This window comes from Thermobia domestica, chromosome 5, assembly GCF_964235325.1.
Source record: "Thermobia domestica chromosome 5, izTheDome1.hap1.1, whole genome shotgun sequence".
NCBI lineage: Eukaryota > Metazoa > Arthropoda > Insecta > Zygentoma > Lepismatidae > Thermobia > Thermobia domestica.
Window position 1 is genome coordinate 201,836,492 of NC_137458.1, and position 15,440 is coordinate 201,851,931.

General features: G+C 36.0%; 1 protein-coding gene across 4 annotated transcripts in view; it reads left to right on the forward strand.

Moving 5' to 3' along the window:
• The first annotated feature begins 3,430 nt into the window (after positions 1-3,430).
• LOC145686345 (uncharacterized) overlaps positions 3,431-15,440 on the forward strand; it is a 244,867-nt gene continuing 232,857 nt past the window's right edge. Inside the window, exon 1 of one of the 4 annotated variants that reach the window (XM_081759588.1) lies at positions 3,431-3,767. The gene's annotated coding sequence lies outside the window, so the exon portion shown is untranslated. Of the gene's footprint in view, positions 3,953-15,440 lie in introns of all 4 variants that reach the window. The other 3 variants (XM_081759589.1, XM_081759586.1, XM_081759587.1) reach the window with 3 other exon arrangements.

The following is a 15,440-nucleotide window of genomic DNA, read 5'->3' on the forward strand; positions in this document are numbered from 1 at the left end:
GATAAGCCAATTGCATCTCTTGTACCTTGCCTCTTCTGAACCCGAACTGCTCCTCCTCAACATCTTTATTTGTTCTTTCATATAACCTCCTGTTCAGTATTCAGAGCAGAATTTTAGCTGCATGAGATATGAGACTAATAGTTCTATAACCCTCACATTTCTTTGGGTTCAATTTCTTAGCCATCGGTATCATGATCGTTTTCAGAAAGTCTTTTGGCCGTTCTCCTGTTTCATATATTTCATTGCATAGTTGCAACAATTCTTTCTTTCCCTTGTCTCCTATATTTTTAATGAATCCGATTGGTAAGTTATCTATTCGGTTGCCTTTCCATTCCTAATCTCGGATATAGCCTTTTCAAACTCATCTCGAAGAATACTAAATTCTTTATCATCCTCGCCTACTTCATTTTCTACTTCAACATTTAGGCTACACAGCCTATCCTACTCTCATATAAGTCTTCAACGTATTCTTTCCACCTTCCTATTACCTCATTTATCTCGCTGACTACCTTCCCATTCTTATTTTCTACTGCTATCATAATACCCCCTTGTTTCATCCGAAATTCCATAGATTTCACCTCTTTGTACATTTCCTCATATTTCCCAACTCTTTCTAATTCTTCTATGTCCTCGCATTTTCTTTTGTAAAACTCTTCCCTCGCTCTGTCTGTTTCTCTCCGTAATTCATTATTTAACTTTCTGTACATCTTTTTGCCCTCTTCTGTATCAACCTGTTTCCACATCTTCCTTTCCCTCATTTTCTGCAACATCTGCTTTGTAACCCATGGTTTCTTAGCAGTTTTGTGTTCGCGGTAACCTACTGCTTCTTCTGCAGCTTGCTGTAAGCAACGTTTAATATGTTCCCACCGTGCGTTACTACCTGCACCTATCCTTTCCTCGATTGAACATTTTTCTTCAAATTTTTCAATGAAAAGATTTCTTATTTCCTCGTTTTTCAACCTTTCAGTATTCAACACTTTGTTACCTACTTTTCTTCTGCCTACATTTTTCAGTTGAATATCTACTTCGGCCAGCACAAGACTATGATCAGATAAAATATCAGCCCCGGCAAGGGTCTTCACGTTCTTTAAGCTATTCCGATACCTGTCCTGAATCATAACAGAGTCTATCTGTTATCTTCTGCTGTCTATTGGTGATTTCCATGTATATCTTCTTCTCTTGTGCTGATTGAACCAAGTGTCCCCAATTACTAGTGAATTCTGTCTACAGAAATTCACCAGTCCCTCTCCCCTTTCATTTCTTTCGCCTAAACCATATTTGCCTACGATACTACCTTCCTGTTTTTCTCCCATAACTGCATTGAAATCTCCCATTAGAATTATGCATGCACCCCCTCTTCTCCCTATCTATAATTTCTTCTATTTTCTCATAATTTTCCTCTACTTCTTCAGTTGCATGCGAAGTCGTCGGTGCATATGTCTGTATCACCACTAGATCCTTTGTTTTCCCTTTAAGTTTTAACTGTAGCATCAATAAATTCTACTTCACTAGCTTCTCCTTTAAGCGCTTTCCAAGAATTATCCTACGCTATTATGACCGCCCTTTTCATTACCTGAGTAAAACATTCTATATCCTTCGCTGTTCAATACCCCATTATCTTCCCATCTAGCTTCACAAACGCCTACCAAATCTAAATTATTTTGTTTCATTTTTTCTTTAAGATTTTCTAATTTTCCTCCCTGTAACATAGTACGTACGTTAAATGTCCCTATTCTAAACCTTTTTCTCCTCCCTGTCTTTCTTTCTCTCTTTGTCTTCCCCCATTATTACTTTCTTGTCCAATAGTCCTTCCCAAGCCATCCCCCTCCCGGAGATCCGAATGGGGGGATATTTTACCTCCGGAACTACATTTTGACCTGCGAAAGACCATTGTTCATATGTTCTATTTTTGCTGCCAGCAAACTAGGGAAAATAGAGTGGTGGTTTCCCGTTGCCTTCCACCCCGCAATATCCCAGCCGTTAAAGTCACTCTGACCACGCCTGGGACTAATGTCCAAGTTGTCGTACCAATCACTATGATTTCCGCCAACTTGGCTACTGGAGAACTACTGCCTTCTCCCAGAACACTCTTCGTTTGGCTACTTCATTTAGACCAATTCGGTAGGGGTGGCCCTTCTGGTAGTGAACTACCACCGACACCCTTTATCAGCAATTAACCTCAATATTAGCTCAGATATGTATGTGAATGGAATTATTAAATATGATGCTTTCTTGCAAAAATACAGAAAAACAACCCTCCCCTCCGAATTCACATTCCCCCCGGGTGAAAATGTCTGAATTCAACACTGTTTGTACCTATAGATGATGCCCACTCAAGATCTTGTCTTAAGTAAAATGTGATCTTTGATAATTCAGTCTTGAGGCAACTCTTATTCATAAATATGATTTGAGAATTTCTTAGCGAGAACACATCTTGGTCAAGACTACAGCTTGTAGAAAATATGGGACCATTCATGCTGCCCACTTTATTTGATTATGAATTAGCGACATCGAAAACTTGTATTGAGAAATATTTATGATTAAGGTTAAAATGTCATTTTCATCACCTTCTTACTGTAAAAAACTATATATCAAATCTTCCTGAGTGGGATTATGAAACAGCAATTCACTCCTCAATACAGATCTTATGATGTGCAACTCACTCACAAAAAATTCTGCACTTTAAAATTAATCTCTTTATTTGGGTCGTGCTTTCTAATGTAACTACTAGTTTTACATTGACAGTGACATTCAAGCAGGAGCGGATCCCCCCAGAAGAGGAAACTTTCTTATTTTATATATATAAATAAAACCCATCCCAAAGTTTGGAGCCCTTAAAAGTAGCAGTATGACAACCCACCGCCCCCCCCTTTAGAAGTTGGTCCTGGATCCGCCCCTGCATTCAAGTTAATGTTTCATAAAGATAGATTATTTTCGTAAAATGGAAAGAAAATGGAATAAGTTTACAAGATTAGAGATCATTTCTTCTATTTTCAGACAGCTTCACAATGCAACATAATACCGTAGTAGGCCTACACAACAACAGATAGGTTTTATAGAATTTGCGTGTTATTACGTTTTTTAAAGGTAACAATGTAACATAATAGTAGGCCTACATAACAACATATAGGTTTTATAGAATTTGCGTGTTATTACGTTTTTTTTTTTTAAAAGGTAAATGTGCTTGATCTATTTAATTTTCTACCCAAGATACTTAGGGATATACGACCTCCAGCCAGTGACGCCCTTGCAAGGACCCTGAAATTGATTTTAAATTGTTATTAAAGCTTTCATGGGTAAAAAAAAAAAAAAAAAAAAAAAAAAAAAAAAAAAAAAAAAGCGTCGTATAGAAAGTAAACTTATACTAAGCCTCATGTATCGATATATTTATAATTTCGAGATATTCCTGGGGCTGCGCGAAACACCCATAGGGAATCGCTGGATTAAGACTGTTATGGACAAATGTTGATTTCGTAAATAGTGGTAGCTCTAGTTTGCGAAGCTGGAATCATAATATAGAAATAGCTATAATTTGGTAATTAAGAAACATATTTTTGAACGAGAATCTGTACAAATGATTGGAATTGTTTATTTCTCAATTTCGGAGAGTTTTTCTAGTTTCCCGTACGTTAATTCTACACTTGGCAACTGTGAACATAAGGTAACATTACATACCATGATGTTACCGTGAGGTAGGCTTTAGTTATCAATCATCATTAGCTGTGTCGTACATATCAGTGACATCTAGTGGCACAACAGTGAAATATGTGAGTGATTGTACATCCATATTCTTATACTTTATTTTATTTTACGAAGTAACATATACAGCAAAACTGAAGATGTGAAATAATTAAATGATATGGGAAAGGAAGGGAGTGAATGGAATATGTGCACGGCTATTAAATATTTCATATCTACTTGCAAAATGATATGAAAGGTTGGTCTACTTTAAGTAAGTAAAGTTTAAATACATATTTGTACAGCTGATATATTGGCAAAGTTTTAAATAGAAAATATAATGTAGTGTATTTGAAAAGGAAATGTATCGTAATGTAATTTCGAAGAATCTCTATTCTCAATTATGACATCAGTATGTTGCTTTTTCATGTTGGGAAGTAATTGCGATTTCGGAAGTTCCACCATTGACATTTTCTGCTAGTATTAACGATGGAAAACTAAATGACATTAAATAAAGTCTCATAGCAGAGAGACAAATTTATATTCTACACTGTTTAGCCATAATAGAGTAAGATCTAAAAATAAAACAATAGGACTCCGTATATATTCGGAAATGTAAGTAGTGCAAGGCTAATCTGTCAAAATGGCCCTGCAAATTACGAGGATGTTGGTAAAGTTTAGACACACCATGTTTTGGATAATTTACAGGTGAAGTACGAAATTATGAAAAGCATGTTTCTAAGGAACAAATTTCTGCAGGGGGCAGAATTAAAAAGTACGTAATCCAACTGTATTTTATGTTAACAAGTATAGGATTACCAGTGTAAGACGATTACAAGTGCTATAGGTGCTCGTATTACTGCGAAAACCCACGTGCTGTCACAAGTTTTTGTTATACGTGCACTCACCATCGCTGACGCGTACTCCATTCGGACGCACCCCCGAGCAGGGTTGGCAAAACCCATGGTTTTTATTTAAAAAAAAAAAAATATTAGATATGGACAGAAATTAAGTCTGTTTCGCCTTGGTTTTATTATGCAACAACAAGGTTATGCTGGAAAGGGTCACATAAGCCTAAAGCGGAATCCGAACCGCTTCCCGGCTTACATCCAAGAAAAATTGTTCGTTTGGACACGAAACTGGGGCTAATTGGTCACAAATGCGATTGCCGACTCACTCACGAAGGACTCCTGATAAAAGTACGTTGTACTGATCTTTACAAAGGCCTACTTGTTAATATAATTGTCAAGAGTCATTTCAGAAGGGCAAAAAGATAACAGTTACACAAGTAAACACATTATACAGAATTGTATATAAATCGGGAAACTCCCGCCTTAGCCATTGGGAATGTCATGTTATTTAAATGTATTTGTGTGTAAAATTTTAAGGTCAACGTATCATAATCACTACGCTAAAACTGAGGTATTAAATTACAAGGTTATAGTTAAGGAGCCGTTCTTCCCATTTAGGGAAGGACGAGAAACGCCATACTTTCAGGCATTATTCATTGACTATCTAGGATGTTAAAAAGTAGGTAATAGACTGAGTTCTTGCCCTTGTACTTAGGGTGTTTAGATAGTGCAACAGTAAGATGTATCCTCGTGCACGGGAGATGAGAAGTAGCTGTTCTTAACTATTACCAATTACAAATTTGGTATGTAGATATCATTAAATAAAATTAAAACAAAGTAAAATCCAAGCTGATGTTAGAAGCTACGCAGGCAGTTGATAAATTTTGTCAATTTCTATCTATATGTTTAAGCAACCTTCTGATTTCTACTTGAAGTTCACATTCAAGTAGAAATATATAATTTGGTTTCATTTCGTAGGTTTAGGCTTAACATCCTTATGAAATATCAAGGTTGTAACAGAGAAGACTTTCCCTTAAAGGGACACTTCGAATCGCTACTTGGTTTACACTTGAAAGATGGGTTGTGGTCCGACCGAGAATTCAACACGGGACCCCTTGATTAAAAGGTGAAAAGTAGATAACCGTAATGCGGATGGTTTGATATGTGGAAACGTCACCATGAAGTTCACACGATTTAAACATTTTCGTTCCTCTTTTTTTTTTTTTTTTTTTTTTTTGGTTTAAACCAGTTAAAAAAAAAAAAAAACAGCTGGTTTAAACCACCTTGGTTTAAGCCAGCCAACCCTGCCCCGGAGCGAGCCGACCAGCTTTGCCCTGTTCTGACTGGGTTCGATAGCATTATGTATTACAGGGCATACTGGTACGTCTGGATGCTGTACTTAAACGCCAATCATGAAACAGTTATACCTTTTGGTAATAGCGTAGAAGAGCAACTTCTGATCTCCTGTGCACGTGGACACTTCTTACTGTTGCACTACGTACACAAATGATTGTATAAGTAGAGCGTTCACCTCTGGTGCTTGGGGTCCCGGGTTCGATCCCAGCCCCCGCCAAGTGAACTTTGTGGTGGACAAACACCGTGCTCGTGGGTTTTCTCGGGGTTCTCCCGTTTCCTCCTACTTTCTTCATTCCACCATTTCACTCATCTCTCATCATCACCGTCTCCTTTAGCCTAACCGGCATAACCGTGGGACGTAAAACTCAAAGATTTCATTTCATTTTTACAAATGATTGTATATCATGTACAAGTGGTAATGGTACACACAACAAACCCAGATCATGTTGTGTTCACTTTCCAACATGGAGTGTGAATACAGCGTGATATGCGTTTGTTATGTGTTCTATTAATAATAATAATAATAATTTTATTGTCGTTAAGCTATACATAGCAATAGACAATGTCGAAATGTGATACAGTATTGATACGTAAGTGTAAATAATGATCTATAACTAAATTAATGATGAAGTGACATTACAAAATAAATTACAATAACAATATACATTTTAAATACAAGCTTAACACGAGATTACAAAATACGTCACACTTCTATTGAACAATTATAATACTCCTGTAAATAACAAAAGGGCGTTGCAACTAACCAATTGTATAACTTACTTTTAAATCTATCTATATGTTCATCTTTTAGTGATGCAGGCAACTTGTTATACAGTTTTATTCCAATTGTCTCATAACTATTTAATGATTTGGACAGTCATTGATATGGGACATTTATGAATTTACCACTTCTAGTGTTATGCGAGTGGATGTCTTGCCTGAGTTGTAAATTTTGGTGATTACTTTTTATATAGAAGAGTACTGTGTAAATGTATAGATTGATTATTGTCATAATTTTAAGATTGATAAACAAAGGTCTGCAATGAGCTAATTTGTCTATGTTTGAAATAATTCTGATGGCCTTTTTCTGTATTAAAAGAATGCTATTTACATGATAATTGTTACCCCAAAATAATATACCATACAAAATTATACTTTGAAAAAAAGCAAAGTAAGCCGATCTGACATAGTTATCAGGGATATGATCTTTTAATTGTTTTAGCAGATATATTACTCTTGTGTCTTCCAGAAATATAATTAATATGCTGTTCCCACGATGACTTGTTGTCAATATATATACCTAGAAACTTCACACATGTTGAGTTATTCTCAACAGGCACTTGTTTTAGACTAAAAGTCATATGTTGAGTTTTATTCTCGTTAAGTTAAAAACCATTAGTCTTAAACAGGGTGGAAAAAAATCACGATTTTTTTGATTTAAATCAAATCTTTCTCCTCGTAAATTACAAGTCGCGAACTGAAGAAAAAGCATTAGGAATTAGTATTAAATGCTAATTATGCCATTTAAGTGAAAGTATAAGGGTTAAATTTTGAATTAATCCCCAATTGTTAACCTATATTAATCACAAACAATGTTTCTTAACCCTTTTAATTTTTTTTTTTTTTTTTTTTAAATATAAATTATAAGCTTTCAGTCAAGCAGCCACATCATCATCCCTATTTATCCTAGGATCATGATTCATACCTCATTCTCTTCAGAATAGAATAGCCTTTGAAAAAGGTAATATTCAGATTTCCCTATCATGTCTCTGAAGCGGGAAATTTTGAAAGAAAATTGGATTTTTCTGATTTTTTTTTTCAAATTTTGATCCCCTCTGGACTCCCTTGTGTTAACGCACATATCTCAAAAACCAACTGGGAAATTCTAAGGGGTGTACTAAATGTGTGTATAACATTTCAAGCTATCTTGAATAGTCAGGGCGGGGAAAATATTTAACAATGAGCTAAGAACATCCCCACAATGCCCCAGATAACCCGCATGTAATATAAAAATTTCCTCAGACATAAAAATTTGTACACTATTCTCTTCAGAATAAAAAAAATTTCAATCGTTCCATTCAAATGTCTCCATCGTGTATCTGGGGAGGGAAAATCACGAAAAAAAGGGATTTTCTGTTAAAAATATCCTTTTTTTTACTTTTTACGGTAGAGATCTGAAACACTGAAAAATGCTAAGGGGTGCATTGAATAATTGTACAAAATTTCAATCTTCTACGTGCAAAAGTAGGCCCGCGAAAAATAATATCCCCCAAATACCCTAGATTCATGTATAAAACAGGATCTCAGTTAACAGTTTCCTGAAACATCCCAATTTATCCTCGGATCATGGTTCGTTCATCTTCTTCAGAATAGAACAGCCTTTCAAACGGTACAATTCATATGTCTCCATCTGAATCGCGAAAAAAGCTATTTTGTTAAAAAATATCTTTTTTTTTTTACATTTTCCTCTCTAGACCCCCCCCCCCCCCGCTTCCAGTTTTCACGCAGAGATCTGAAAAATACTAAGGGGTGCACTGAGCGAGTGTGCAAAATTTCAGTGTTTTGAATGCACAATATAAGCTCGCCAAAAAATAAGAATAATTGGCATAAAAAATAAATTTTTAAATATATGATATCACACAGTATGTCTCGACGCAGAAAGGTGTGAAAGCATATGTAACATGTTCTACAATGCTTCCAGTCTTAAAAAAAACGAAGTAAAAAGGTTTATTGGTACTTTTTAAATCGAATAATGAAGATTCGATTTTTAATAGAATAAAAATAGGTAATATAATTTAAAAGGTTAAACATTAAGGAAAAGTACAGCAACGTTTATCAAAATGACATTTTTTTTTTTTTTCACAAAAGTTACTGATATTTGGTAGGGGCATATTTTTTAAAAAAAATTGAACTAGCTTGAGGCACGGAATACATAAATTTCGCCTTAAGTTATAAATCTTAAAAACAAAATCGGAGGGGGGGTGGATAGGACCCCTCTAAATACGCCCTATTATCTGGGAACAAACAAGCAGACGGGCACTCGAAAGAATTTTCGTCTCAAATGTCGATGGTGATTTCCCCGTTGGAATAGTTAACGATTTAAAAACCCAAACCCATTGTTAGGAAGAGAAGAAAGCAGGATTGCTTCATTACCCGTTCAAAACGGGATTTTCCCTAATCATCCCGTGCGTGACACTTGTTTTCATACTATGCTGTACATACTGTACATTTGAGTCTCATTGTATTATGATTATTCACTTCCGTAACCGAAATAATAGAACAGAAACGGGATTTTACTTATTTTCACTTTAAATTATTTTATTTCGGAATTTGATTTAAATCAGCGATTTTTATTTAAAAAATCAAGTGATTTAAATCGTGATTTAAATCAGACTGATTTAAATCAATCCACCCTGGTCTTAAACCAAATCACAACCTGATCCCATGTATATTCAATTATAGAATTAAGTCTACTAAGATCAGGACTAGTATTTAGGAAGGTTGTATCGTCAGCATATAGTATAGAGTAAGCAGATAAAAAGTAAGGCAGATCATTTATCATTAGTAAAAATAAAAGTGACCCAAGTACTGAACCTTGGGGTACTTCATAAGGAGAATTGTGTGTTCAACACAATCAAAGGCTTTGCTTAAATCACAAAATGTTGCCTGAACAAAATCCTTGTTTTCAAACCTCTAATAACCTTCTTTACTAACAAATCGATCGCTTCAACAGTAGATCTAACGTTTACAAAACCAAACTGTGAATCCCTAATTACGTTATACTTATCAAGATAATCACATAACTGCATATGTATCACAGTTTCAAGAATTTTTGAGTAGACTGGTACCAGAGAAATTGTATTACCACTTGTACATCAAATATAATCACTTTGTAGGTAGTGCAACAGTAAGAAGTATCTACGTGCACGGAACATGAGATGTGCGTTCAATCGCCCCCACACATACTCATACCTTAAGTACAAGGGAAGTACAGAGACACATTAAGTGCAAGGGCAAATTTCAGGAATGCAACGAGAAAGAGAATAAGGACCAGGAAGCATTCATTTTCACATGCCTCAAATGGTTGGAGGATATATTCGAGCCACTCCCAACAGAAAGTTGTGAAACCGCGTTGTGAGAGGATACTATTTCTTGAAAAGAATGGAGGCCAGATGTCCGACGAAATGGTGTCTTTTGTTTCCGTATCTCGGAATGCTGTCATTTGCGTCTCGCCACAACCGCTCGATATTTTGCGTATGAGCGCCAGTAACGAGATCTACGAAAATCAGGCTATGATTCACTGTGAAGTGCTGAAATCCCACTTCAGTCAACCTACTATATGATTTCCAGGAGTCGCTATGAATGGTTGTACGCACCTATTCATAAAAAGCTGGAAACTCGTTCAGAAACTAAGTCCAAAAAAGTGAGCCTGGATCCGTCACAATTCCCGCAGATCTGTACAAAGGTGAAAATGTAAAAACAAAATCAAACTACTTATTTCTGAGATTAATATTGGTTGCACACCTCATGCACAGTTCCAATATGCAAAATCAACCATTATCTTAAGTAGAAATTGCTGAAAACGACAGAAAATGGATATTTAAACCTCCAAGTAGAAACCTGTGCTTGGAGCGATTCTATTATCAATATTATAACACAATCTCTTGTAAGTTGTGTCTGTGGTCAAGCGGGCTTAGTACTGCTACTGATATTTCTGAAACGAAGGGCGACGGTTTGAGCCTCCGTGCGGAAAGTTAAAGTTTTTCTTCCTTTTATAAAATATATGAGAACTTTTTTATAAATATAAATTTCTACTGTAAAGTGATTGGAAACACATTATCCGACGAACTGTCACTTTTCAAATTCCTGTCACATTTACTAGCCCACCATGTCCATAATTCATATACGAAAACGCTAAAATGAGAAATGTGAACACAGTTGAATACCTAAAACCACACGTCCAAAATGAAAATTATTCATATATATATTTCGGGGGGCTTTGCTAACTTCATTCTTGGAAATGTGAACATTCTACAAGATATTTCATTCTTTACAATATTTTATTTGAATAAACATAAAATTTCGTGGGGGGGGGGGAGGGGAGATCAAGCCCGGAAGTCCCCTAAAATACACCTATATATATGTTTTTTGCATTACAAAAATTTAGGGTACCTCATAATCTGGATTCTTATAAAGCAATTTGAACAATTATTTAGAAAATATGTACTGCTTAAAATCGGATTAAATCGCAATGCCAGTAATCTGTAATATCTTGCATTTTTATTTATTTACATTGAATGTGTATTTGTTTTATACTGTATAGCATGAATATTAGCTGCTACAAAAGAAACAATTATCCATAATTGAATTTAAGTAGAAAATCGATATAGTTATTATAAGAAGCAGCTTGTGAAAATGAAGTGCATAATAATGGTTGTGTCTGAAATAGGTGTTGCGTAATGGTGTAATTGGTTACCCGCCAGCTTTGGAATACTGGGCTCTTCAAACTGTCCATCCTTAGGGATGCGCAGAGTCGAGTCGAGACAGAATTTTCCTGACACAATTCGAGTCGAGACATCACTTTTACAGCATATTGTAGAGACGAGACGACCTCAAATTTTGTCTCGTGCTCATCCCTATCCATCCTACACCTAGATACAATCAATTCTGGATGCGAATATTAAATTTCTTTTAACGATAATTGTAATGTAGGATACAGATTGAAGTAAGATATTGGCTTGAACTGCTTTATTACCCACTTAACCTTCGTATACTGCAATTATATCTAATTTTGGCATAAATATTTATTATTCTTAGAATGTAAACACTGAAGAATATATATGAACCCAGAATGAAGAAGAACTCAATGCTCGTAGCAATTAACAAATTGGTTGCAAGTTTATTTAAAATTAACTCTCTTGAAATCGAAATCATCATTATTAGAAAGAAAGCAAGAGAACCGTTTTGTTAATTTATATATTATAAGAGATTGAGGAATGTGTATTTAATCGAACAGAATATATGAAACTAAATGGAATGGCATGTGGAACCGAACTTGAAAGAGGATAGGATGTGTAAATGAAAAATGAAAGAAAGCAATGGTTAACAGCAACAGTCACTACTTACAGCAGATGAGTGAAATCCCCCCCCCCCCCAAAAAAAAAAAAAAAAGTTCAACAATTCTGAAACATAAGGGCGTCACATTTTCGTCGTTTCCTGACAAAATGAAAAATGGATTTTGCATATTTTTCGTCTATACCCTTTCAATATAGTTAGCTAACAAACCAAGTACGGTCGAGTGACTAGACGTCAAGTGAGTGAAATTTATATAGAAAGTTTCGATACAGCGTTCACCGAAGTGACGCAGACGTGGTGTTGAAGCTTCTGGTAGGTCCTATTTCGTAATGGATTTTAGATCAGTGAGATTTCTTTATACGTATCAGAAAGCGGTTTAACTCCATACTAAAGGTATGAATTATTCAAATCGTCAGGTATTCGGACAACCATGTGCCCAATTCGTTTTGCTTCACTGCTCACAAGTTTAATTTGAAATAAATTTTTCCTTTTCCACGGAAACACAAACTGTTTTAATGCTCATTTTATTATGGGTGAAATGTATAATTCTGCAAGTAATAAAAATTTACATGTCCATCTCCAAGATTCAATCCCTCGTTCTTTGGCTCAGCAGTTCGACACGTAAACAACTAGACTAATTGTCGTTGTATAACAGCTTACAGGCAGGAAAATCGGTTTGAACTGCATGGATGAAATTGAGGGCATTGATTATAGCTGGATTGAGGCAACTATCATGTGCTCCCATGTATACATAATTTCGAAATACTTTATCCTTAAGTATTACAATGATGAATTGTTTCTACAGTACACTTAATAACGGATCAACATATCTTATTACACTTAAAAGAGGAAAATACAGATTTACAGAATGTTTTCGATTGTGAACGTTGGATTGTGGGTTCGAACCTATCATCTTTGGTTTACTGTTTCCCGAAGATATTCGAACTTGGGAAATGTTTGCCTCAAAAGACAAATATTACACAGTCCAAGTTCAAAAACTAGTTCTTATAGCAACTATAAGAATTTCCTAATTAAATTTAATTTAGAGTTACCCCGTGCCGTAAGCGTCGGTGGACCATCGATGGGTAACTAGCGACCTCTCGCCAAAAATTGATGGCCCCACTGCAACGATCCGCGGTGGCCCTACTTCCGTTTTGAAAATTATACCACCGGTGGCAGAGACGCGACGAAATGCCAATGAATTAAAAAATTACGCCACCAAAATATGTTAAATAGCCTATATGCATGATTCATTTACATTGAGATGAGTCTAAAAAGCACTTACAAAATATATATAAAGTTCTCCCGGAATGGCGCGAAACTTTAGGAACATTCGTCAGGAAAAACAAATATATAATAATAAACGCATGCGCATGACTGGCGATAAGTCGTTTTGGTCCCTTCGCCGATTCTCCGCGACGAATCGAAAAGCAGTCATCGCCGCTACGTGGTGGTAACTACAACACCCCTACTCTAAATGTCTGTTTTGACTCGACGAAACCCTGCCGCCAGGGACACACTAGCGGCAATCTTTCGATGCGTCGCTATATCGATGATCAACATTTACCGGCAAGTGGGCCATTAGATATTGGCGACGTTAACGGCATGGGGTCAAGTTTCATCTCACAAATGTGAGATATTCTATTTTTGGCATAAATTCTAACTCCTCTCCTCTGTTAGGATATGCATTTTAATAAAAATGACGTGAAAACAAGCCAGTCTGCGCATGGCATCCTGAAATGTTCTAGGAGGGGCTATCTTCATGGTTGCTATGTATTATGTTTAGTATTTCTGTTTGTATACATTTCGTGAGTCAGTGGGCGGCCCACCCTGCCCCCTTCGGGTGTCCATGACTCATAGAGGTAGGTGAAAGTGTTAACTAATAAAAGTCATTTCAAACGGTTAAGCCAATTTTTATTCTGATAGACGACGTCTTTGTCATTTGTATCCTATGTAGATAGATAAAATTATAGGACGCGACGAAACATAACCAATTTTTTCCTCGAAAGTCAAAGATCTAAGGGTTTACTTGTCCCTACCATAAATTCTTTGTAACTAGATTCCGGAGTTGCCGCTCCAACTTAGGTAGCACTGTTATTCAGCTCTCAGTATGGCTAACCCCATTATTGTTATCATAGCATTGTACAACGTTTGTTCCGTCTGGCCTCCGTAGGTTTTGCAGCGTGATTGAAGAAGGTACATTTCGGTTGCTAGGCTTTGCAATCATTCTACGTCATGTGACACTATATGAAAGCTATTTTATTCTACTTTGTTCAGCTTAAAACACAAATCACTTTGGTGTAAATTATGTCGGAAGATATGTAAATGTTATCGTATAAAGCAAAACTTCTCTACTTCCGATCCAAGCCTTTGCATTATGTTTTGCATTATGGATGACAAAGGCAATGCCCTAAATAGAAGAGGGGGAGTATACTTCCTTAGATCTTCCACTTCGAGCACTGCGTATAGGAATAGAAACACAGTTTAAAAACCGAGATCTTCGAATATTTTCAGTGCATAGCTGATGCTTATTGTATTGCGACATTGGGCAGGCATAGCCCTTCACGGACCGTAGCTCCAGGGGGTCGGTTTAGTACTTATTTATATTTCCTAGCTAATTTCATCGTTATTTCAATATGTATTTATTATTTTAATACCAACGCCCTAGCCACACTGGGATATACTCCGCGTGAGATCAGCGAATTCAAGCAGTCCTGGGGCTGGTCAGAGGAAATATAGGTGTGACCATTTGTACTCACCAGACTGTGGTGGCGTTGCGGCATCCATCCAGCGTCGTGAGGACAATTGGGAAGCTACTTAAAAAAGTAGCGAACTGCAGTCTAGGAAGCCAGTATTAACGGAGAGGGTAGCCGATCTGCTAACAACACATCACCCCACAGGAATGAGTGTCATTGAGTGTAGGCGTCCTAAGAACTGTTGGGCCAGGAATTTAGTTATTATTATTATTGCTAATAATAATATTAGCAACAGGCTTAATAAAATTCTACCTGTTTCCTCTGCTCGTACCTAAGTACATTATTTCTAACTTTACGATATAGTTAGGCAGTCAATAATTGGTCAGTTTCTTTTTAATGTGATTCATCAAATTAGGATACTACACACAGGAAATTAATTTGATAGCTTTATTACTCAGATATTAACCTGCATACATTAATAAATATTAGGATCTAGATACTTAATAGAAAGCTTTTTAACCATTTCCTTAAAGAAAAAAGTTTTAAATTGTCATTATACACAGATGGCTTGTCGAATAATAATAATAATAATAATAAGTCGCACCAGGATATTGAACAAAGTTATCGTGTCTTGCAAAATGGTTTTGATGGAGACAACGATCATGTTGTCATCGGGATAGATCAATCGCTCTCAGAAAGTGAGGAAAACGAAAACTAGAACATGTTTTAAACTCTTGAAGTGGTATAGTCCAATTGTTTATTTTATCTTTTTATGTGAGAATTT